Here is a 26,640-nt window from a genome sequence, read left to right on the forward strand (position 1 = left end):
CACTTTTTGAATAAACCTCACAGAAGCATAGTACAGTCCATCTTCCAAATGGTAATTCACTAATAATAGTTTGCCAGAACTTCCCTTCCTTTTAGATACAATTATTCCACTATTGTAAGAGTTTAACACATAACATCATTCCAAAACATTACTTAAGATCCAAGACTACAGTCAGATTTGGCTATGTTTATTCATCTCTTTTTCTGCCTTTCATTCTATGGGTCTATGGCTCATCTACAGATCAAGATAAATGAAATCAGTACAGATCCCAGGCTTTTAATTTTCCAAATGGTATACAACAGTCTCTTTCCACAACCAGAATGGCAAGGATTTCTCCTTTCTACTAGATTCTAAGATCCTCAGGGACCCAGATTCTGCTTTATGCACCTGTGTAATCCCGAAGTCCAGGGCATTAGACATTCCCTAATGATTAATAAATTAGTTATCATTATACTTCAGGGTGGGCAATAAATTGTTTTTAAGGCAAGATCAGTAAAATAAATGCTAAATTAAGGAACCTGTAGTGGGAAAATGTAGCTAAATCCTATTCAAATTCCCAATGATGAATCAGCAAGAAAGTTCAAGAAAATAGATGATATATAGGTAATCAGGGCTATTAACTAGGGCATTCTTTAAAGCTGCGTTATGTAAATTTAGATATTTCTCTTATCATCTAATGGAAATCTAATCAGCCAAAGAAACTAGATGGTTAGTTAAACGACCTTATCATTTGAAATGGTAGCATTCGTTTTGAACTTTTACATAAGGATCATGCAAACAAAAATGTGTGCATAGCTTGTGGGAAGAACAAACAGATTCAGGGATTACTCTGAACAGATGCTGGAGAATAAAGCTACCAAGCTATTGCATTCTCATTTTTCTGCCTTCTGCCTACAATGTATGGTTCTGAGACTGTGGAAAACTGTGTTATGAAACAGTGTGGCAACTAAAGTTTTAAAAACATAAAGATTAGGAAAAATCATGACACAAGAATAAAGAGGACAATCGCGAATAAAGAATAAATTGTTGAGGAAAACTCAACAATAAAGACAGGTGTCCTCTACCGAACGTAAAATAGACAGCTAGTGGGAAGCAGCCGCATAGCACAGGGAGATCAGCTAGGTGGTTTGTGACCGCCTAGAGGGGTGGGATAGGGAGGGTGGGAGGGAGGGAGATGCAATAGGGAAGAGGTATGGGAACATATGTATATGTATAACTGATTCACTTTGTTATAAAGCAGAAACTAACATACCATTGTAAAGCAATTATACTCCAATAAAGATGTTAAAAAAAAAAAAAAAAAAGACAGGTGTCCTCAACAGAACATTGAGCTACTATGATGAAATCAATGACTGTCCTGTTTTGGCTCTCACTGACATCCTTATATAAAATATAGTCAGTGCTAAAGGATCATCTGTGTAAATTAGCTATGTGCTGCCTTGTGATGTCTTCTCTGTTACTTATCTTTCCACATGCTGAAATTCATCTCTCTAACCTGAGAATAAGACCTAAAGGTGGAGATACAATTGTTTCTTTTACCACCACCGCCCCTTAAAATAGATATTCACATAGTAAATGCCATAAGTTGATGACTGATGCATTTATATATTTCAGCAACCAATCCATTTCTAATATTACTGTAACTCATATTTTTTTTCTATAAAATTCAGAAAGTAGTCTAAGGTTTACTACTTACAGTTAAAATATTTTACATGTATAGACACTTTCAATTGTTTACCTTTAACTTACACGTTTATATATTTTCAGTAATTAAGATTCTTTATACTATAGGAAAAAATCCTAAAAAAAAAATGTAAATAACTCCCTAACAACTTTCACAAAGTGAGAATAATCAAAATGGGTAGTTTACATGGTCTGAACTTTTGGTAGCCTCCTAATGCTGATATGAACATTTGAAAAATGTTTCAAAATACTAAGCAAAATGGTTGGTGGAACTTTGATAGTAAAACTACCTATTTCCTAGTAGAATGTTCAAAATATGAGCACTGACAACATAACTAACTTTTAAAAATCTTTATTTAATGTGTGTTAGCTCTGTAAAATGCCAAAGTGAATACATGAGTATAGTACCTTGAGACCATACAATCATACTTATTTTACCTTTAAGGAAATAATCAGATAAATGAGTGCTGACATAAAAATGTAGCTTTTGGTAACTTTGTTAGAAAACATTATAAAATGCTAAAATGAAAACATCAAAATAGTATTTTGAAATTAGAAAGTAATAACCACTCTCATTTTACCTGTAAGGAAAAGGAAGAGAGAAAAAAACCCTTCCTTCTTTACCCTCTGCTCATGGAGGCTGGGCTTTATATTTCATTTAAGGTTCAGTACAAACTTGCTGGCTCAGAGAATTTTATGTAATTATTAGGCCCCGAACACTGCTGTTCTTAACCCACTTAGGATAGAGTTTGGTGGTATTATGAGAAGAATCTCCAGAGGAATCTGGAATGAAAGGGGAGAGGCTAGGCTTAGGACAAACTATACTAGACTAAGGTAAGACCAGACTTTCCAGAAAGATCTGGTCTGAAATGAGCTGTTGTGAAATAAAGCAATGAACTAGTAGGAGGATTCCAGGGTTTTATGGATTGGGGCTCGTCTTGGTGCAAAATAAATCTTACAGCTCTGATGAGTGTCTTCTTGTTCCATGAATGCCAGTTTAAGAACAGTAACAATGTTTATGGGCTATTCCCCCCCTCCCCCATTCAAAATGAAAATGCTCTCTTGGGTCCTTGAGGAAAATGTACTTTCTTGGAATTTAAGATAACCTACTTCAGTTAATAGTAGGATGTCAATGTGAAAAATGGCACAATTATCATGTAACGTTAAGCACTAAGAAGAGAATAAAACAGGCTGATGTGACAGAGTCTGACAGGGAGCTTCTTTAGATGGGTTTGTTGGGAAGATCATGTTAAAGAGGAGAGTTTCGAGCTGAGACAAGCAAGATAAAAATGAAACTGTCAGTGAGGACCTGGGAATGGTTCCTGCAAGTGCCCTAGGGGGTCATGACTCTGAAAAGTGTGAAAACAGAGGCTGGCTGTGTGGCTGTAGTGACAGGGACACTGGAGAGCTGATAAAGGGGCAGATCACCCAGGACTGGTAGGCCAGAGCAAGCATTTGATTTATTCTAAGTACAATGGGAACTCACTCTAGGGTTTTAAATAGGAGGTGATAAATCTGATTTGCTTTATTAAAGCTCACTCTGGACACTGTGGTAAGACTGCACTATGTGAGAGCAAGACCTGGAAGGAAGCAAGCAGGCAGGTATCTAGGCAACAGGCAGATGGTGGTCTGGACTACGTGCTAATTGTGGAGATGGACAGACATGGAGGGATTCAGGCTACGTCTGGAGGAAGAACCGGATTTGGGGATAAGGGAAGAACGGAATCAAGGATGATTTCTAGTTTTTTTGGCTTTAGCAGCTGGGTAGGTATTGATGCTACTTAAGAAGATGCAAAAGACTGACACAGGAACAGGCATGATAAAGAAAAGCATGCGTTCTCTCTTTCAGATTTTGCTATAATAACCATCATTTATAATTACAAGGACAAAGTCAAATTTGATCATCTTAATTTTCCTTTTTTAGTTTTTTTATAAACATCAATTTATTCAACTTGAGGAAATTTTTAGTTTGAAGAAATCTTTTTCTTCTCATACTCTAGATCCTAATATTTTTCAGAGTAAACACCATCAATAATTTACTGAAATCTCTTCTGAAATTTCCAAGTACATGGTCACTAGACAGAACTTTTAAAAATACAAATGGAAGTATGCTATACATATTACCATATACTGTGTTTCATGAAAGAGTTAAGTACCTTGGTGCTCTACTGCATTATAGCTGCATAGTATTTCAGTGTGTGGGTGTACCGTGACTTATTCAATCATTTGTCTCTGTTCTCAAGTTTTGCTATTATAAAAATTGTGGCACATTCATGAGTAGGTCTCTAGGATAAAATCCTACAAGTTGAATTTCCAGGTCATAAAGTATGTATTTAAAATTTAATAAACACCACCCAGTTACCTTCTAACGAGTTTGTGTGCAAACACAAACTGAGTGTGCATGAGAACATTCTAGCTACTAACTCTGGGTATTTATCAAATTTTTAAAACTTGGTGAGTTTGCTAGGTGAAAAATAACATCCTAATGCTATTTTAATTTGTATTTATTTATGAGCTTCTGATGTTCAATGGCCAATGTGCATCTTTTTCTGAGAAGTACATGTTTATGAAACTGTCTCATTTATGTATTGGTGTTACTGTCTCTCCCGCTTCTATTACTTTTTATAAATTAAAAAAATTATATAAGTAATGTGTACACATTGTTATAAATGAAACAATGTAAAGATGAACTGAGAAACAGCTAAATATTGAATCCCTACCCCCTTGTAATGTCTCTCACCTGTAAATCCTAGTTAACCAATGTTTTCCACCCATATGCATACAAACATACAGATATATATCTATATAGATATATATCTCAAGGATTTGTTCTTTCCAATAAAAGATATTACATTATATATATTACTTTTGTAAGGTATCTGTCTCAATTAGCAGCTCATCACAGACACTTTCTAGGATAATCATTTTTAACAGCTGCATAATAATATTCCATAAAATGGATAATCACATGTCATTAAGCCAATCCTCTACTGATAAACAGGTAGATCTCTTCTAATTTTTAAATACTATCGTTATGCCATATTAACCATCCCTATTCATACTAATGCTTTTAGAAAGAGCTTTTTATACATTAAGAAAACTTGCCTTTTATCCATCATGTGTTTTGCCAATTTTTTCCCAAGTTGCTGTTTGTCATTTGATTTTAGCCATTTTTTGCGGCTATATTAATTTTTATTTGGTGAAAGTTTCCAATTTTTTCCCTATATATGTTCGGGGTTCTGTGTCCTATTTACAAAGTCTTCTCCCCTCACCCAAGATTATGCTTTAAAAATCCTGAAAATCTGGGCAATAACTTCTTCTTTTAAAAGTTAGACTCAACAGTGAAAATCAAAGTATTATTGTATGTAAGTAAGCATAAAATTTACATTTTTAACCATAAGTATTTTGTTTCTCAAGTCATGTAACACTTTTTTAAAAACTGTATTAGGCGCACCTGTTCAATAGCTTAGCTAAGTATAGCTGTTGAATATTTAAGTATTCTAAAGTTAATTTCTCTCAGTATTTATTTTTGATCCTACTGCAAATTTACTGATTTATTTCTTCCCTGTAGAGATTTAATAGTTTCATCAATATTTCCCCATTAATGGAGGAGAAGAAAAGTTGCATTTAAGCAATAATGGAGAATATTTTATCCAAAAAGACAACAGAGAGGCTACAGGTAAATCAGAGAACAGGCTGCATAAACTTTAAAGATTATTTATGCATTTAGAGAATTTTTAGGTGTGACCTTGGGCAAGTCCTTTAAACTCTCTAAGGCATCCATCTCCTGATCTTTAAAACAAAGTAACACCTATGCCACCCACCTCCTACAATTTTAGCCAGATCAAATGGGATAATACACATGAAAGTGCTTTGAAAATATAAAGAGTTTAGTCCAGAAAAGTATTTTTATCTTTTGCATTAAGCAACTGACATTTAGCTAACCAAAAGAAATCTGGTTTTGGTTTTTTTCTCTTCAATTTTAGAGATATCTGCTCAATAAAAATAAATTAGCCAAATGTTCACTTGGAGGTAGAAATTATAACTCAAGTAATAAGGAAACAAAGTGAGGCATTCCCAAGTTTTAAAAGTGTAACAAATTGCTACCATTAACAGCCAACTTCCTTAAAGCAATTTAATTGCTGTAAAGCTACCAAATATGCAGCACTTTAAGAAAGCTCTTATATGTCTTGCAAGTCCTCTAGAAAAAGGTAATTCAAAAAATATTCCTAGGGACTTCCCTAGTGGCGCAGTGGTTAAGAATCTGCCTGCCAATACAGGGCACACGGGTGTGGTTCAATCCCCGGTCTGGGAAGATACCACATGCCGCGGAGCAACTAAGCCCGTGTGCCACAACTACTGAGCCCGCATGCCACAACTACTGAAGCCCACACTCCTAGAGCCCGTGCTCCACAACAAGAGAAGCCACCACAATGGGAGGCCCGCGCACCTCAATGAAGAGTAGCCCACACTCGACGCAACTAGAGAAAGCCCGTGTGCAGCAACGAAGACCCAAGGCAGCCAAAAATAAATTAATTAAAAAAAATCCTAGTAGTAAGAGACAGCTGCACAGACTGATGACATATTAATCAGGAAGAGTATGAAAATCCTGCCCAGGGATGTCCCTCTCCCTCTCCCCATCCTAGCCAAAGGTTAAGAAATCTTAATTTGTTCTGGACAGGTACAGTATATCCTTTCTTCAAGGTGGCTAAATAATCAACTATGAGTCTTTAATGAATCATCATTTAAAAAATTCACATACTTATAAATATACATAGCAAATTATTAAAGATTATTCTCGTAAATTAACCCCTGCTGAAAGAGGACTTACACAACAACATCCATTTTAGAATGATTTCCAAAAGACTATCACAGAAATCTTTCTTAGGCTCAAACTTGATCATTATGCCGACTACTTTACTATAGTAAATATGTAATGTTTGTAAAGGACATTATGATTTCCAGAGCTGTTGATCCAATCAACTGTGAACCAATGGGTTAAACCCAATAGGAAGTTTAAAGCTTAATTCTAAAGGGTAAAGAGTTGGTAACTCAAAAATGTATTTTACTTGGCAAGTTTGAGTAGACATTGTTGTAAATAATTTCTTGAAATTAACCTAAATTTTAAATTTAATTAAGCTTTTTTTTTTTGGCTTTGCTGTGTCTTCGTTGCTGCGCGTGGGCTTTCTCTGGTTGCTGCAAGCGGGGGCTACTCTTCATAGGGGTGCGTGGGCTTCTCATTGTGGTGGTTTCTCTTGTTGTGGAGCACGGGCTCAGCAGTTGCGGCATGCGGGCCACAGAGCGCGTGGGCTTCAGTAGTTGTGGCGCATGGGCTTAGTTACCCCCGGCATGTGGGATCCTCCCAGACCAGGGCTCGAACCCCTGTCCCCTGCATTGGCAGGTAGATTCTTAACCACTGGACCACCAGGGAAGTCCTAAACTTACTTTCATATAAGGTCTTGTTTGCAAGGGAAATAGTTTAAATTTCATTCTTGTTAAAATTACCTATAAATAATGAAACAATGTAATAACCAATGTCAAAAATAATAGTCCTTCACAGACTTATTGGTAATTCACACTTTAAAAACAGGCAATGGGTGCCTCTTTTAAATGAGAGCATGACAGGTAGGAGGTTGTTTATATAATTCAACTAATCTTCTCAACAACTGCATAGGTAATATTACCTTACTGTTTAACAAAGGAAACTGGGATTTAGCAAGGTTAGGTGACTTCCCTAAGGTCTTCAGTTAAATGGCAGGAATGGGGTGGGGTTCCATGCTAGGTCTATTTCTAGAATGTGAGCTCTAACTCTTTTCACATACTACATCATGCCACTTTTTATGCTGCTAAATATGGTAGGGCCATGAAAATAAGCCAACTACCTGAGTCTAGGAGAGCAAAAGGAATTTATTAGCAGTGAAAACTGAGATACGACCAATCAGTATTCATTATTTGAAACAAGATGGTGTTTTAAAAAAGAAGAAAATAATATATATATAAGATTGACTCATAATATACTTCAAAAAAAAAAAAAAGAACTCCCCAGTGCAAATATCTCTTGTTATAGAGATAACAAGAAAAATGATGCTGAAATCTTACAACAAAATAAAGCAAGTTCAGTTTTTTAATGTTCCCAAAATGAACTCTAAATGTCCAGGTCAACAATAGTTACTAGATGCACACAAGCTTAATGCTTTGCCAAAATCTGAAGTCTTTTGGGCATGAAAAATTATTTTTCTATTTTTTTTAGGATCCAGTCCTTAATGGTAATTTAGGGCCATATTCTCCTATAATGTATGTTTTCATTAGATATGTTTCAAAATATTAAAAAGCATTAAAGAAGTAAAGTTTTACTTCCAATTTCTACCTCATCTTCTCTTTTCCTATTCCCTCTTCCCACAGAGAATCATTACTGTCTCTTGAATCACGTTTCAAAGATAAATTTTTTTGCCTATGCTAACAAATATGAATAAATATCCATCCCTTTTTACATAAATAGTAGACTAAACACTGTTAAGACCATATTCTTGTTTCATATTTAGAATATTCACAGATCCACTTTTATAAACTTTATTTTTAATAAAAAATTTCAAATACATAGACAAAGTAAAGCAAAAGTTCAGTAAACACCTAGATTTACCCATATACCCACCACTTAGATTTAATAACTAGTAATATTTATATTGCCATATTTGCTTCACCTACATACCTATATGTAAGCATATTAGTATTCTTTTGAGGAATTATCATTATTTTTTTAACATCTTTATTGGAATATAATTGCTTTAACAATGCTGTGTTAGTTTCTGCTGTATAACAAAGTGAATCAGCTATACATATACACATATCCCCATATCTCCTCCCTCTTGCATCTCCCTCCCACCCTCCCTATCCCACCCCTCTAGGTGGACACAAAGCACCGAGCTGATCTCCCCGTGCTATGCGGCTGCTTCCCACTAGCTATCTATTTTACATTTGGCAGTGTATATATGTCAATGCCACTCTCTCACTTCATCCCAGCTTACCCTTCTCCCTCCCTATGTCCTCAAGTCCATTCTCTACCTCTGCATCTTTATTCCTGTCCTGCCCCTAGGTTCTTCAGAACCGTTTTTTTTTTAGATTCCATATATATGTGTTAGCATATGGTATTTATTTTTCTCTTTCTGACTTACTTCACTCTGTATGACAGTCTCTAGGTCATCCACCTCACTACAAATAACTCAATTTCATTTCTTTTTATGGCTGAGTAATATTCCATTGTATATATGTGCCACATCTTCTTTATCCATTGAGGAATTATTTTAATGAAATTATAGATATCTAGTCATGAAATATTTCAGTATTCATCTCCAAGGACATTTTCCTATATAACCACAATATCATATGGCACCAAAGAACATTAATAATTTCTTCAAATCATGTAATACCTAGTCATTATCCAATCTCATCAACCAACTGACCTCAAAATGTAAAGAACCATTATTTTTTACAGAGCTGTTTTTGGCTGTAGTACTGCTGGCATAAGAGAAATAGTACAGGCTTCATCTAATACCAGAAGTTTACAGTGTTTATTTTTCATTTTGGTTGTTGTCATGTTATTTTTATTAGCACCTTTCATCTCTATCAAAAAAATACTGTCTAAACTTTACTTTGACATTGGCATAGGAAAATTTCCTCACTATGTTTAGCTTTCCACAGTTTGACACGCACAAAATTGCCCAAAAAGTGTTATTTATATAATTATAGCTAACATCCTGAGCAAAGTTAGGAAATGGAGAGGAGAAAGTCCAGCTCCCCTTGTGGCAGAATCTTTCTTCTCTGTGTTCCACAAACTCTCTACTCACTGACCTTGCCAGGACTCTATCTAGTATTCTCAATTTATTATTTAAAACGAAGGGATATCAGTGGTGGTGATGGCTGCACAGCTCTGTGAATATACTAAAAACCTTTGAACTGTACACTTTAAATGGGTGAATTGTATGGTATGTGAATTATATCTCAATAATGCAGTTTTAAAAAGAGAAGAGAGGGAATACATATAAAACTTATTCTAAAATATCTTAGAATTAGTTCCCTAAAGTGAAATTTAAAAATTTTCTATGTATTCTTAGCACTGAAAAAAAAAAAAGCCTAATAATTAAACTAAATGAACTAAAGTTCCTATTTATTCTACTACTTTGATTATGTAACCATATTACAACTTTGACTCTTGCAAATGTAAGTACAGTATGTGGAGACAGTTTATTAAAAAGTATAGTCAGGAATAATTTTTTGCTTTATAAAAACCAAATAATCCTTTAAGCAAAAAAAATAACTCATAATAAATTTAAAGTTATGTGACTTGAAGGGAAATAAGCAACCTCATTTTCATAGGTAACACTGACAACTGGTACAACCATTCTGCAGGGGTGTTTGCTAAAATATATCAAAAATATTAATAATATTCAGACTCACTAATTTAATAATTCCATTTTCCAGAAATTTATCCTGAAGAAATAATTTAATTCTATTACCAAGTATAAACACTTATATTTCCAAGTATAAATAAATGACTTGTACATTAGGGTATTATAATGTAAGAGTGAAAAGAGCTTGGCTATCTAACAATAAGAGAAAGTTTAAAAATTCTGGCCCATTTAGAAGATCTTATAGTATGCAGCCATGTTGTAAGAAAATGTTTAACAACATGAAGGATTCTTTCTAATATTTTTTAAAAAATGAAGGGACTTCTGGCTTCCAGCAATGGTGAAGGGAATTGGTTGGCAAATCCTCCAGTAAGTAACAATTATAAAATCAGGTATCTATCTTTTTTTTTGCAGTACGCGGGCCTCTCACTGTTGTGGCCTCTCCCGTTGCGTTGCGGAGCACAGGCTCCGGACGCGCAGGTTCAGCGGCCACGGCTCACGGGCCCAGCTACTCTGTGGCATGTGGGATCTTCCCGGACCGGGGCACGAACCCATGTCCCCTGCCTCGGCAGGCGGACTCTCAACCACTGCGCCACCAGGGAAGCCCTATCTATCTATCTTTTAAAAGCACTAGAAAGTGACCAAAATCAGGCTTAATCTAAAAAAAGATAAAAAGCACAGACCACTGAAAGACAGCCACTGCAATGATTTAGAGTTCGAGTTAGTGACTTTTCCCCTGATCTCACAAAATTTCAATCTTACTTTAGACAGAGTTAAAGGTTGGCAGGGTAGCTGAAAATGTATATGTGTGGGGGTGGTGGTGGTGGGGAGGGGTAGTCCACAGAAGCCATAGAAGGAGTGGGACTAAAAATCTGAGTATACTCTGCCTAAATCCCTGGAGGACCACCAAATAAGATACCATTGGGTCACCAGGAAAACAGCTGACAGAAACCAGAGGAACACTTACCTCTGAACGGCAGAGCTGCACCCTATGAGATTTGTGAGTTTGCGGCTTTGTCCGGCTCAGGTTACTCCTGAATCCAGGCCTAACTCAGAAGGCAGAAAGCTAAAGCCTTACTGATTTCAAGTGTAAGAGGACAGAGCTTGCTAATGCTACCACAAACTTTGCCCCAAACCTTGACAGAATGCTAAACTGCACAGGTATAAGAAAGTTCCCCAGGAGGCCAGATTAAAAACAATAGCTGGAAGCTAAAAGAACTGAGCTTTTGCACACTGCAGGGGAGGCAGAGCTTATGGTTTGAATCCAAAGGAGCAAACTGCTTACTAAACAACAAAATCATCCTCGGAAGAACACAGAACATCAAAGGTTGCCAAACATATCCACACTATCTAGTTTTTAACCAAAAATGACTAGATATGCAAAGAAACAGGAAAATGTGACTCATACTCAGGAAGAAGGACAGTTAAACAGAAACTGGCTCTGAATGGATCTAGAGGCTGGATTTAGCAATGACTCCAAAGCAACTACTTAAATACATTCAAAGAATTAAAGTGGAACTTGCCAAAGAAGTGGGCAGAATAAACAGTAAACTTGAAGCTATTAATAAAAATGATCACATCTGAAGAACAGAAAGAAGACAGTTTAAACATAATGAATAGAGCTTCAGAGTCCCGAGGAGAACATTTAGAACCTTTCACAGCAGAAGTGTAACTGAAATTCCAGGAGAGAAGGAGAAAGAGGTGGAAAAAATATCTGAAGAGATAATGGTTGAAAACTTCCCAACTTTTCTGAAAAGCATGAATTTGCTAATCTAAAAAATGCAGTAAACACAAGCAGGATAAATACAAAGACACCCACACCTAGCTAGGTAGATTAGAGTCAAATTTCTGATAGCCAAAGATAAGGAGAAAAATTTGAAAACAGCCAGAAAATAAACAGCGAATCACATACAGAGAAATAATGACAAGGTAACGGCTGACTTATCAGAATCAGTGGAGGCTACAAGCTGAAGGAATGACATATTCAGAATGTTGATAAAAGATCTGAAAACTAAAAATTCTGTATCTGATGAAACCATCCTCCAAAGGTAAAAGGGAAATAGGTATTTTCAGATAAGCAAGAAACTGAGATGATTTGTTACCAGTAGCAAACAAACAAACAAAAAAACTAATACTAATGCTCAGTAAATACAAAGGGCCAACTATACGATGCCATTTTATTTTATATAGGGGACCTGAGCATCCTTGGATTTTGGTATCTGAGGGGGTCCTGAAACATATCCCTCTCGGATACCAAGGGCTGACTGTTTACAGTTGTAAAGTTCCTGTATTTTACCTGAAATAGAATATTAACTCAAAGTAGATTGTAATCCTTAGGACAACTATATGTTATATCTAGATATATAGATTATATACCAATATGTAAAAATATATGTTCTTATTTAATAATACAGGAAAGGAGAAAAAGAGGGACAGCAGGCAGCATGAGCTTCATAGGTACATCAGTTCCTCTGCCTTCACATCACACAGGGGTGAGGCACAGCGACCTGGGTGGACGCTACACATGTGGTTGCTTTGTATTACAGTCGAGGAACCTTAATCTTTTAAAGGAGCTGCTAACAAGCTTGCCCAGCTTTTGCTCCAGGACGGGACGTTATCTTTATTATCTTGGGCAGCAAAAAACCACAACAAAACAATACAAAACAGAACTGCCCACTGCCCTAGAAGTCATGCTAGATATTTTATCTTCGGAGGCTGTTTAAAACATCTTTGAAAAGAGAGTCAGGAACAAAAACTGTATGATTCAACAATTTCGCTCCTAGGTATTTACCATAAGAGAACCGAATACATAACATGTTCACATAAAAACTTGAACTTTTCATAAACAGCTTTATCCATGATGACCAAATTTTGGAAATAACACCAATGTCCATAAACAAAAGAATGGATAAACCATGGTATATCCGTGAAATAAAGTATTACTCAGCAATCAGAAGGAATTAACTATTATACATAGAAAAATATTAATGAACCTCAAACACTATGCTGTATGAAAGAAACGAGACAGAAAAGAGCATTTACTGTAGGATTCCCTTTGTATAAAATTCTAGAAAGGGGAAAAGTCATCTATGGTGAAAGCAGCATATCAGTGGTTGCTGGGAGTCAGCTGAAGGGGAGTGATGATTGCAAAGGTCACAAGCAAAGTTTGGTGAGTGATGAAATGCTGTATATCTGATTGCGGTGGTTACAAAGTATATATTAATATATTTGTCAAAATTCATTGAAATTTACATTTAAAATGGGTGAATTTTTGCCTGTAAATTATATCTCAATAAAGTTGACAAAAAGGAAAAAAAAGCATGGGGAAAAAGTATATGATTTCATTGTTGACTCCTTGAAAATGAGCACTGAATGATATATAAAGTGTTTACACAGGATTGAAATTGTGAGTGATTATTTTTTTGTTTTCTACATTTTCATATTTTCTCCAATTAATGTAGTTTCTTTTATAATAAGAGAAAAATAAACTATAAATTTTATTAAAAACAATAGCTTACCAAAGACTATTTTACTCATTAAAATTATTAAAAAATTCGATATCTAGAGAGAAAATACACCCATAGTATTTCACTGCTCTACGCTGATGCTTAGAAAACCAAACATTTTCTAAATATGCAAAATACCTACTGGAGTGAAAAAGGAGACAAGAAAAAACTGCTTGAGTTTCTAGCTCTTAGGTTAACATATTCAACTGAATGCTAAACAATGTTGGAACACTAAACTTACTAGACTTGCATAAGTGATGTGGTTCAGAGAGACCCTTGTAATATAGCTTTGTGGTAATTACTTATTGATTGTTCACCAGCACATTTATTCCTTGATAACTTAATTGAAGAAAGTTTTACCGTTAGTCCAGACGAAGCAAAGAATCTGATTAACTTCATTCTAACCCTACTGGTATTTAATGTGTTTATGATGAATCCAAAGCTTTGGTCAATAAAAATGATCACACTTTGCAAATATCATGATATTATCATATTGACTTAGGATTTTCTTTAATATATATTGATAATTCCCAAACATTTTTTAATGATTCTTTTAACAATTTTTTTTTTTTTTGCTGAGAAACTCAAGCATCTTGACTGGCCATTCAAAAATGCATCATGGAATAAATTGTTAGCACACAAAAGGTACCTGTAATTCAGAAAAATAAGAGTTCTGTAACTGTACACCTTAACTTTGTCTTACAAAATAAAATAAGTCAGACTTTTTTGGGAAGCTCAGACTCTTAGGAAACGAATTGCTAAACTAATGTCTTAGTAACAGGATTATTGGAAATTGAGAATGAATCTAAAAAACTTTAAAAAACAAACATGGAGGCAATACTAAATTTTTTCTAAATAGAAATACAGATGCTTTGCTTGTCCACAGATGAAAATGAATAGTTAAAGTTTGTGTCAATCTTATACCTTTTAAAAATTACAAAATATAGAAATAAAAAGTGTGGGCCCTCATACTGGCCCATAACAAAGCATCACATAGTAATTATGTATAACTCTACCACTACTCCTGCTACTTAACATTCAGATTTCAAACCTCTCACTGAGGGCAAACATGTAAGTCTGCTCTTTTGCAATTAAAAAGAATCATAAAAATAAGCAATAATGCTAATTTTCTACAGTGGGTACTTTTTGAGATTAAGATTTCATATTTCTAAACACATGGAATTCTCATTAGTAACTAACATAAATGAATAATACATGACATCTCAATTCATTTTCAGATATATTCCTCGCAATAAGTTTATTACTAGAATAATGATATATTTACTAAGATGACTTCTTTGGAGGACATGTAACAACATTCATCTGAACCAGTAATTTATGAAAGTGTATTCTGGAGACAAGAAATGTAGATCAGAAATGGCAATAGTTGTTCTGGCTAAAAGAGGTTCCACGTGAAAGAAGTCTGGAAAACAATGTTGTGAAAAAGCTCTATTCCAGAGATTAGCAATGCACTCTGCACTTCGACATTGGCCAGTTAATTGTTCTGAGAAGCCTACAGTGAGGAAACCTTTGTAACCCAGTGTTCACATTTACCTACAGGGCTATTTTCTTTCCATAGATCACCTATTAATATCTCACGGACATAATATTCTATGAAACACCACTTGGGAAATATAACTTATCTATAAATTCTGCTATGCTGGTTTAAAAAATATATATTTCACAAATGCAGTTGAGTTGCAGGCATTTTTTTTTTTTTTTTTGCGATACGCGGGCCTTTCACCGCTGCGGCCCCTCCCGCCGCGGAGCACAGGCTCCGGACGCGCAGGCCCAGCGGCCATGGCCCACAGGCCCAGCTCCGCGGCACGCGGGATCCTCCCGGACCGGGGCACGAACCCGCGCCCCCCACATTGGCAGGCGGACCCCCAACCACTGCGCCACCAGGGAAGCCCTGCAAGCATTTTTGATTGACAATCAACAGCACACACTTACGTCCTATGAGGATAAGTGCTTTACCAATACAAGAGTAGAATGCTACATCTTTCATGAACCTTTCTCTTGTTTTTCTGCAGTGCTACTTCCTCTGTAACATTCTCAACTAATGTAATGCCCTCTTCTCTATCTATTTTAAACATACATAAAATAAACTGATAAAGATATGCTGTATACCTGTACTTTCTGAGTTCAGGATTTTCGTGGTGGGACTCATCTCAAGCTGTAGTAATTTTGAACCTGAATCCATTTTACATGGTGTTCTCTTCTCCAAATTAAGGGATCAGGTTCCTTTTTTCAGTCTTCCTTTTTGACTAACCAAAACAAGTAAACAGAACTGAAAAATACAAACTTGCTACTGGTATAAATCACAGGCTTTTTCTCTTAAGTTAGGTCATTTTTTGGTAGCAGTCCCTTGTCAAACAATCTGATTTCAGAGATCATTTCAACTGAATGGAAATCTTAGAGGTTGCTGCTTGATGGCTAAACCAGTGACAGAAGACCAAATTTAAAACTGGACCCAGCATTTTGAGGACCTAATTGACTGTGAACTTCCACATGCAGGACTTCATAAGCTTGTGTTCTGGGGAAAAGTTAAATACGAAAGAAGTAAAATACAGAGATCTAAAATCATCAGCTCCTGAGAGTGGGCATGATTTGGTTGTATGCTTTTTGGCTTTCGAGACAGGGATGAGCAGTAAACCTAACTCAGCTAAACTGAAGCCCGATCATGTTGCTCACGCTGCTTAAAATCTTCAATGACTTCCCACTGACGTCAAGAGAGCTATGGAACTCCTAACAGGAGTCTGTTCTTGCTCCTCTCCAGATGCTGCTCCGGGCCCCCGGCAGCCTTGCCTTTGTTCTGCATCTCAGCCTTACCCTGCTCCTTTCCGACACAGAAATTCTCCTTCATGGGCCCCACTGCCCGGATAGTCCACTCTTTCCTCTTCACCTAGATCTCATCTACACATCCCCTTGATCTCACCTTGAAAATCACTTCTTCAGGAGAGCTGTCTCTGACCTCCCTGAGATTTGATATGTTTTGGTTTTTTTTTAAAGAAGATGTTGGGAGTAGGAGTTTTTAATTAATTAATTTATTTATTTTTGCTGTGTTGGGTCTTCGTTTCTGTGCAAGGGCTTTCTCTAGTTGTGGCAAGCGGGGGCCACTCTTCATCGCGGTGCGCGGGCCTCTCACTATCGCGGCCTCTCTTGTTGCGGAGCACAGGCTCCAGACGCGCAGGCTCAGTAGTTGTGGCTCACAGGCCTAGTTGCTCCGCGGCATGTGGGATCTTCCCAGACCAGGGCTCGAACCCATGTCCCCTGCATTGGCAGGCAGATTCTCAACCACTGCGCCACCAGGGAAGCCCTGATATGTTTTTGTGATTAATTAATGTCTGTCTCTCCCATAGACTGTAAATTCCATAAGAGTCACCAAGAAAGTGTTTGTGTTTACCAGTTTATCCCCGGCACCTAGCCCAGGATCTAGAATGAGGAGGGTGGTCACCTGATGACTGCTGAATAAGTGAGCAGGTTCCTTTAACTCACTGCAATGGAAGCACAGGTCTAGTTCCCAGACCACTTTCCCGGCGCAGCTTCTCTGTGCCAGCACTTCCCCTATTTAATATAACTGCAGCGACTACAACAAATATGTAACTGGACCTCAGATAACAAGCACAGAATATGTCTTGGACCACATGTTCCTTCTGCTGATTCTACAATTCTATGCTTGCTCTACACCAGCCTACTGCTTTCTTGTCTTGCCAAAGCATTAATGAAACTTGTTTTACCCGATCATTAACCCTTGAAACAGCTTATCAAAATGCTCATGAAAAGTAGACTCTTATTGGGTAAAGAAATAAAGCTGTATTTTTGAGTCTTAAACAATTTTCACACAAAAGGAATCTACCCAGAGTTTAAAAGGCAAAGGCTGGGACTTGCCTGGTGGTCCAGCGGTTAAGAATCCACCTTCAAATGCAGGGGACGCAGGTTCAATCCCAGGTTGGGGAACTAAGATCCCACATGCTGTGGGGCAACTAAGCCCATGTGCTGCAACTACTGAGCCTGCACACTCTAGAGCCAGTGCGCCACAACTAGAGAAGCCTGCGTGCTGCAAGGAAAGATCCTGTGTGCCGCAACTAAGACCCGATGCAGCCAAATAAATAAATAAATATATATATTAAAAAAAGGCAAAGGCAAGAGAAAGGTACTGTTGGGCCACGGTCTGGGCAGTAGGTTGGTGATTAATGGGGAGTATCTGCCACACTGCACTGTGATATTCTACTTTTATCATTCCAGATACAATGGACCAAAGATTCATGCATTTACATATTCTTAATTGAACTTACTTTCTACCTCATCTTCTAATTAAAATGCTTTCATACTAGAAAATTATGAAGATGTTTTCCCAAAGTGGTCTCTCTACCTTTAAAATCAGCCTACCTGAACCAAACATCTTCCATCCCATTCTTCTTATATCCTTCTTAAAGTATCCAGATATAATTTAAATCCTTCCTATGATTCACACGTTTGGAAATCTTGTTTTCTTATCTTGCCAGCATAAGAGAATCTAAACGTTGTTTAGATAAATCACTGGGCTTGGTATACCAGTTTTTAAGGTTTAGATGATGCGGGAGCCTCAATCTCTTCTCTAGCTATGTAAAACAGGAAAAAGAGCAAAAGATGGAACACCACTTTGTTACATATATACAATGGAATATTACTCAGCCATAAAAAAGAATGAAATAATGCCATTTGCAGTGACATGGATGGACCTAGAGACTGTCATACTGAGTGAAGTAAGTCAAAGACAAATACCATATGATATTGCTTTTATGTGGAATCTAAAAAAATGATACAAATGAACTTATTTACAAAACAGAAATAGAGTCACAGATGTAGAAAACAAATTTATGGTTACTGGGGGGGAAGGGGGAGGGAGGGATAAATTGGGAGATTGGGATTGACATATACACTCTAATATATATAAAATAGATAACTGATAAGGACCTACTGTATAGCACAGGGAACACTATTCAATACTCTGTAATGACCTATATGTGAAAACAATCTAAAAAAGAGTGGATATATGTATATGTATAACTGATTTACTTTGCTGTACACCTGAAACTAACACATTGTAAATCAACTATATTCCAATAAAAATTAAAAAAAAAGAAACACCACTTTGTAAAAAGCTGCCTACATTATTTTTCACTACAAATTAATGCCATATTTACACAACGTAGATTTACTAGAAAGACAGTTTTGCTAATTATACCTCTATGCATCGTTTTTTGTTTTAGAGGGGAAAAATAAATGATCACATTACTTCTTAATTCACTCAGGAGCTTTCATCTCCATGAATTCAGCACACAGTTACGCAGAACTTTTAGAAATCCCACAACTCAGTGGTATAGCTTATATTTGTAGAAGGAAACAAAATGTTAGGAGAACAGAGAAAGGAAGGTGATTAAACTTGTCTAGGGTGGGGAAGGGACAAGGTAGAGAGAAAGGAATTAAAGAAAATCTTTCACAGAATAGGTGATATAACTGGACCTTTAAAAACTGCAGACATATGATCCAGCAATCCCACTCCTGGGCATATACCTAGACAAAACTATAATTCAAAAAGATACATGCACCCCTATGTTCATAGCAGCACTATTTACAATAGCCAAGACTTGGAAACAACCTAAATGTCCATCAACAGATGAATGGATAAAGAAGATGCAGTACATATATACAATGGAATATTACTCAGCCATAAAAAAGAATGAAATAATGCCATTTGCAGCAATGTGGATGGACCTAGAAATTATCATACTAAGTGAAGTAAGTCAGAAAGAGAAAGACAAATACCATATGATAGCACTTATATGTGGAATCTAACAGATGACACAAATGAACACATCTATGAAATAGAAACCGACTCACAGACATAGAGAACAGATGTGTTGCTGCCAAGGGGGAGGGGAGGTGGGGGAGGGATGAATTGGGAGTTTGGGATTAGCAGATGCAAACTAGTATATATAGAATGGATAAACAACAAGGTCCTACCATATAGCACAGGGAACTATATTCAGTATCCTCCGATAAACCATAATGGAAAAGAATATGAAAAAGAATATATATATGTGTGTGTATAAATGATTCACTTCACTGTACAGCAGAAATTAACACAACGTTGTCAATCAACTATACTTCAATAAAGTTTTTTTTTTAAATGGCAGAGTTTTGTTGGGGGTAAGAGGGCCCTTCCAGCAAAGGGGCTGAATGAATATGCATGAACATGGGGGTTTGAGAGCACAGTGCCTATTTGAAGAAAAGCCCTGTACCTCTTGGGAAGCTGTTAAAGATTCTTGAATAAGGGGAGAAAGTGTGGAGAGCAGAAGGATAATGTTTTGAGAACATTACTCTAGCTATAATAGATACATGCATGTAGTCAAATTGGAGGGTAGAGAAATTGGCGGCCGGGAGACTATTTCCAAAGCTACTGCTCCAGACAAGAACTGAACTGACAGGGGCTAGAACCCGGGGATGAAATGAGAATGGGAAAGAAGCCTGGCTGTGAGAGGAGTCAGAAATATTATGGGAATGAAGTACATAGGATCTGATGACAGACTAGGTATCAGGAAAAGTATTTCAAAATGTCCTCGGGATGAACTGAGGTTACTGGTGTAACAAAAGGTCAGTCTGAAAGGGACACTGGTTTGGGGATTAAAATCATACAGATGACTTTTGACAGGTTCAGTTTAGGAGCTATCTGGCGCTCAGCAGGATATACGGAGTACATTCTGTAGTGAGGACTGGGTTAGAGATTTGGATTAAAGGGTGGTTACTGCCACAAACGTAGGACTTAACAGTAGAATACCCAGATGTTTCTATCTAGAGAAGGCTCATAGGAGAATATCTTAACATCTCTGCAGAGTGGGGAGGATGAGGTGTGGATAAGTAGGTTGTGTGAAAGGTGAAGAGAGAAGGATTGATGCCTTGAAGAGTCAAGACAAGACAAGAGAGGATACAAAGGCCTCTCTCACTGCACTGAGGGCCTGGCCACGGTACTAAGGGAAGCAGGGGGAGACTGAAGCACAGAAAAACGCTTTCACTCTTTCCTATACCACTAAGACTCTTAATGAATACAGTTTCAAATTTTGATCACTTTGATATTATCACAAAGATAAGGAGAAAATACAGAAGTAGAAGAGTAACTAAGATGGTAGGAAAGAAGAAAAATTGTTTCTAACAAAAAAGGTTTAAAAGAATTCAGGTTCTACATGAAAGGCTTAAAAATATAATCTGTAATTTTTATCAAAAAATTTGTATCTGTTTTTCATTTGATCCTTACTTGCAAAATAAATCTTTTTGTTTTTCTTCCCAAAAAAGAAGAAAAAGGAATTCAGGCTCTTTATTCTAAAAGAGAGAATAGAGGGAAGATTTACATAATCCTAGCTTTCACCCAGATAAGAAAGATGCTATGCACATAATTTTCCATTTTTAACTCTTTAGAAAGGAGAGTCTATTTGTTTACATTTATTTTTATCTTTAAATAGTGAAAGTGGGTTTAACAAAAGGTATAGTTCTAACCGAAGGGTACTGGTGAAATTTCATTCTGGGAGGCATGTGGAATTCAACCATACTCATTTAAAACACTTTTAATAACCTGGAAGTGCTGAATGATCGAAATAGTACAAAGAGACAAACATGGTGATAGCCTATAATGGCAATAAAATATTAGGACAGTTTTCTCTTCCCTGTTTTTCTGCCAGGGATCAGAAAAATTTTAAAGCATAAAATTATTTCTTTTCATTGCAACTGTTCCAAACTATTTCAAAAGGAAATCTGAATTACAGAATTGGATATTTATGTCTGTGCCAGACTAGATTAAATCAAATTAATGAAAAATATACATATATTTGGAACTCCTTTGTGGACTACAGAGAATTGCAGAAGCATAAGGCATTAATATTAGCTTGTCTGGCTGCTTGTAGCTTGTGCACTCATACTTCCTCTTGCTTCCCATCTCGTCCCCTTTATATCTTTTCCTTTAGGATCAACAAAATAATAAATGTATTTTGTAGCATCTTTAGTTGGAAAAGAGGCCCTAGGCTTTACTGTCTTTCGAAAAACTGGAAAAGCAAGTTTATTATTCTTATAAATCTATAAATTCCAGTTTTTGAAACTTCTTTTTAAAATGTAAGTATGAAATCACCATCTCTTGGTCATAAGCCTCAGAAACATAAATTAGCGAATTCTGTAATTTGAAGTCCTTTGAATCTAGCAAAAATTTAGGATACTAGCACTAAATTTGGTGTTCATTTTAAAATACCACTCTTCCAGTATAGGCTAACACCCTCAGCCACTTTACTGCATACCCAATCAGTATTAAAGATTAGTGCCTTTAAGCACTTTCTGACCTATTTCATCTTAAAACCAATAACTCACCTAAGAAAAGCTCTTGATCTAATTAACAACTTTTTAAGGCAAACTTCCATGGTTGGCCCACTTTAAAGTGGAGAAAATTAATACCACAAGATTATGTAGTCTTATAATATTTATATCTAGTTAAAAGTAATTTAGAACTTCCCTCGAAACCAATTTAAAAGATATTCTCAAGAGTAATCTAAACAGGATCAAAGTCCACTAAATATAATAAGACAATATGCCCATTATAAACTGCCAAATGATAAGACATTGGTCCAGGCTTGATAAAGGCAAATGACATTTAGATACTTATTGTTTATGGCAGTAGCCTTTGAGACAGAATGCAAGCCTCTTAATTAGAGTGCAGGAAGAAACTATCAGAGCTGCTATTTCTAAATTTTTTTATCTAAAAGAAAAAAGCTTTATTAAATATTCAGATATACACTGCTCCCCTCCCTTGGTGCTTACGTAAAAGGTTTCATATAAGACACCCAGAGATTCCTGTAGAGACTACACAGTGAGGAGAGGTCGGCAGTGGAACCCTTACTTGTTCTACAGCTTTCAGCGACTTCGGATGTATTGGGGTTTATGAGCACAGAATGTCATTGATGTAGTTAACTTAAAAATCCAAGACCTCTACACAGTAGAAGAATTACAATATTATAACACTTTGTAAAGGGGTGGAGAGTGACTACACAAATATTCTGCACTGAACAGAGATTTTTCTGATTGTCCTGAGGCAGAGTATTTAATTAAGAGTTGACATTTCACAAAAGAAATGTGTCCCTATTTGCTGATGTATTCTGGTACAAGTGGGTAGGATGCTACCTACCAGATAATTAAAAAAAAGAAAGAAAGAAAAACAGAAGAAATAGAAAGAAAGCATGCTTAACCCATCATTTGAAGATAAAGGTAACAATTTAAGAAGAATTTAAAAAAGAAATCTGAGTTCGAAAGAAACTCTAAGAAAAGATCATTTTGAAATTGGATGTTTATGAAAATATGCATGAATGTGGTTCACCTTTAAGATTCATATTTGTATCAAACTTGAGAATGGAATTTCCTATCCTGTTTTAAAATCTTCCAAAGGAAGAGTTCCAGAGGCTTTTCTTATTTTCTATTAGTTTGTAAGAAGAAATGATGATATCAGGAAAGACTGAAATTTTCTAGCAGAGTTACAAGAATATTCTTTGCATAATTAAAGAACAGGATTTAAAGCAAGCATCATGTTTTAAGAAGATCAGCTAATACCACGCTTCTCTCATCAACACAACTTTTTATCTTTTCCACCTGGACAAAATTCAAACCAAGTTTTGAAATAAACACAGAACAAGACCTTGGAATCACTTACTGTATCACAAGCATTAAAATGAAATTTTAAAAAAATACAGCTCACACTAAAAATATCATTCATTTACTCTTAATAAAATTTTATTTCCTCATCTATATCTTATCCTTTTACAATTTTTTGAGTGTTTTAAAATGATCATGACATATTAATACAGTGGTGCATATATATATAATTTATAAATAAAAATACATGTTCTGGGGTAAGTGCTCAAAAATAATTTACTGATAAGACAGCAAAAACGCTTAAAAACCATGGACTTGTCCTGATATAATTATGCAGTACAAATTCTATCATGCAACTAGCTATGGTAATTGCATGTAAATAAATGGCTAAAAGTGATGCATTTATACAGTGTTAACATTAATTCTTCCTGTTAAGTTCAGGAACCATAATTTTTATACCTCATAATGAATGAAATTGCCACAACTTTAGTCCTTATTTTACCTTATTTAGTCCTTATTTAGTCCAATGGTATCCCTTCTTCAGCTGGGCAGTTCCACTGTGTACTTCCCTTTGTTGTTCCAGATGATGACAATTACTATGAGGCCTCTATAATGTTTCCTTTGTTTGAGGAAGACTATGAGTTATAAACTGAACACATAGGAGGCTTGTCAGAATTACAGATGTGTGTATACATATTATACACACACACATAAACACACACACAATTCTTTACTTGAAAATCCATTCTTCCCTCCTAACTTAAACAGAGGTGATATGGATGGCTACCACAATGATGTCGGGTTCCTGAAATTCCACAGTGATCTGCTCTTTTGCACCTAAAAGACCCCCAACTTCTTGAATTTCTAAAGACCTGTCATAAACTTTATCCTTGTAAAATTGATACTATTTATTAATCTCACTTTAACAAATGAGGAAACCAAGGCTGAGAGAAAGAAGAGACGTGATCACATTATTTTTTAATATTGTTATATTCAATAAAACGCAGCATCTTAAACACATGGTTTGATGTATTTTGAGAAATAAATATGTATTTGTCACACTATTCTTAAGGTAGTGGAAGCAGGACTTATATTCCTGTTCTTTCTGCTGCCATTTTCTTACATACTTACAATCAGCAAAGTTATAGGAATTGGCACTGTCAGATATTTAAAAACTTATGGCAAATCTGTAATTCAGAACTCATTTATTTTCCAAAGTCCATTTGCAGAATGCCAACCAGGTATAAAAAATCACTATGCTGACAGCAGTTTGGAACAGAGAGAGTGGGACAGGACATTCCGTAGCTCCCTGAGGAGAGAGGGCACCAACCCAAGGGCACAAGGCATAGAAAAGCAGAGATAAGAGAACACAAGAATGTGTAATAGTTTTATCCAGCCCATATAGATGATCATTTAGAAAATCATATGCTTTAAGAGGGTTTGGCAGGTAGATTTACTGGCCTTTGAAATAAATGTAATCATATTTTAAAAGAAAGAAACACAAAAAATCCAAGCTCTTTGTATAATGTACACACACATAGCCATTAGGAATGATATGCACCTTAAAACAGCTTATGCAACTTTTATTGTACTTCCAGGGAGTAGAACAGACTTATACGTAAATTTTGGAAAACTGCTCACTGATAAAGCCATTATAGTAATTGCACTGGGTCTGTTTATTAATTTGTCACAATTAAGTCAATAACAGCTTTACTAATGTCCTATTACTTGATTAGTTTTGAAAGTGATTATCTTAAGAACTCGACTTAATTGGAAGCCTCTCAATTTACAAGGTACATTAAACTCTCAGTAGCATCTTAAGATTATTCAACATATGCAGGTCAATTACCAGTAATCACTGTTTTGTACAAATGTTCCATAGAAACTATAGCATGACATGCCAAAGAGGGAGAATGAGAGTTAATTAATAATGCCAGAGTCCAAGTGACATTTCCAGGATAAAACGGCAACATGGGCATTCATATAAAGTCTTCCTAAAACTGGGTCTGTTACTAAAAATCAAATAATGGAAAGCTAGCAACTCTACACCTTACAGATGAAGATAATTTGTCATGATTGCTAAATCACCAGATTGCACTGCCTCTACTCATGCCCAGCTGCACATTAATTTCCAGATTAGTAAATTACAATTAATTCTTACTACTGCTCCATCACTTTTCTTTTTCCAGTTAATAAAAGAGACTGCAATCAATAATTGTTCATCCCAGTTTTCAGAACAGTTCAACTACAGCTATTTTACTACATAAGCAGGAAACATGAGTGGTTCACGTACCCAAGGAGACTGAGGTCTTTAAAAATTATTGGCTGCAGCATAAGCATTTTATATTGACCTTCCAATTCCGACTCAAAGATTCAAAGTAGTTAGTTGAATATTTACAATGATTAACAATTATAAAGGCTGAGAAAGTGCCTTGAGACCTAGGCTGATTTTCAAACACCTATTCAAACAATTTCATAACTTTTAGATTAAACTCTATTAGATATTTGAAAGGTCTGCCCCACACTAACAATGTGAGTCTGGTCTTGAGATTCATCACAGGAAAACTGATTGCTGCTTCATTAAAAACCTGGGATTGTAACTCCTTGAAAAGATTATTCCACTGCTGACCTGTAAAGGCACTGTATGAATTATGTGTTTTGACTTGTTCCTAATCTAAGTTCTTCACACAGAATACATTTCAAATTGCCAAGGCTGATTTGCCCCCAACTGTGTGAACACAGTGAACAAAGCTGAATCTGTAAAACATTAGTTCTTCTTGGGATGAAAGGCACTTTGAGTTTGTTGCATTCAAATAACTATGCGTCCTTAAACAAAATTTTCCTGGTGAGTTAACCACTTAAACAGTGGGGATGCTATGGGGAAAGTCATGGTCATATTTAACAATCCAATCCCACGGATTTTGTACCAAGAATCTATCTGCCAAAAGTTGAAGAGTGAGGAAGGCCTCTTAAGAGACTTCCCACACACCACAAGTCGTTTTTTAACGGCTTTAAGCAATCCTCTTGGGATAGTTTGTCTCTCAATTGCCTACATATCACCTTTGATACGTTACTGCACTTTAATTACTCATTTGCTGTAATTGAGCCATAAAGGTAGGACCTTACGAAAATATACAAAAAATATCTTTCAATATCTAATCCATGGTTGAGTAAAATAACCAGTTTACTCTATTCACACATCACTTTTCTGCCACTCCCCTACCAGAAGCACAGCAGAAGAGGTCTGTGGCAGATGGAGATTCATGGAGAAAGAGAGTGGGTGGTGTGGAGAACTTATGAGGACTCTTAGAGCCTGTGTTCAGAAACAGATTAGATCTGCTTCTTCCTCCAGAGAACAAAGGACACTGAAAATCCCATTT

At 36.1% G+C, this 26,640-nt stretch overlaps 1 protein-coding gene across 11 annotated transcripts in view; it reads right to left on the reverse strand.

Moving 5' to 3' along the window:
* Nucleotides 1-26,640, reverse strand: part of MAN1A1 (mannosidase alpha class 1A member 1) — a 212,548-nt gene that overhangs the window by 84,399 nt on the left and 101,509 nt on the right. The gene's annotated exons all lie outside the window — the stretch shown is intronic.

This window comes from Delphinapterus leucas, chromosome 12, assembly GCF_059928025.1.
Source record: "Delphinapterus leucas isolate spDelLeu-1000000601 "Yukka" chromosome 12, BTC_Dleu_Yukka2, whole genome shotgun sequence".
Lineage (NCBI taxonomy): Eukaryota > Metazoa > Chordata > Mammalia > Artiodactyla > Monodontidae > Delphinapterus > Delphinapterus leucas.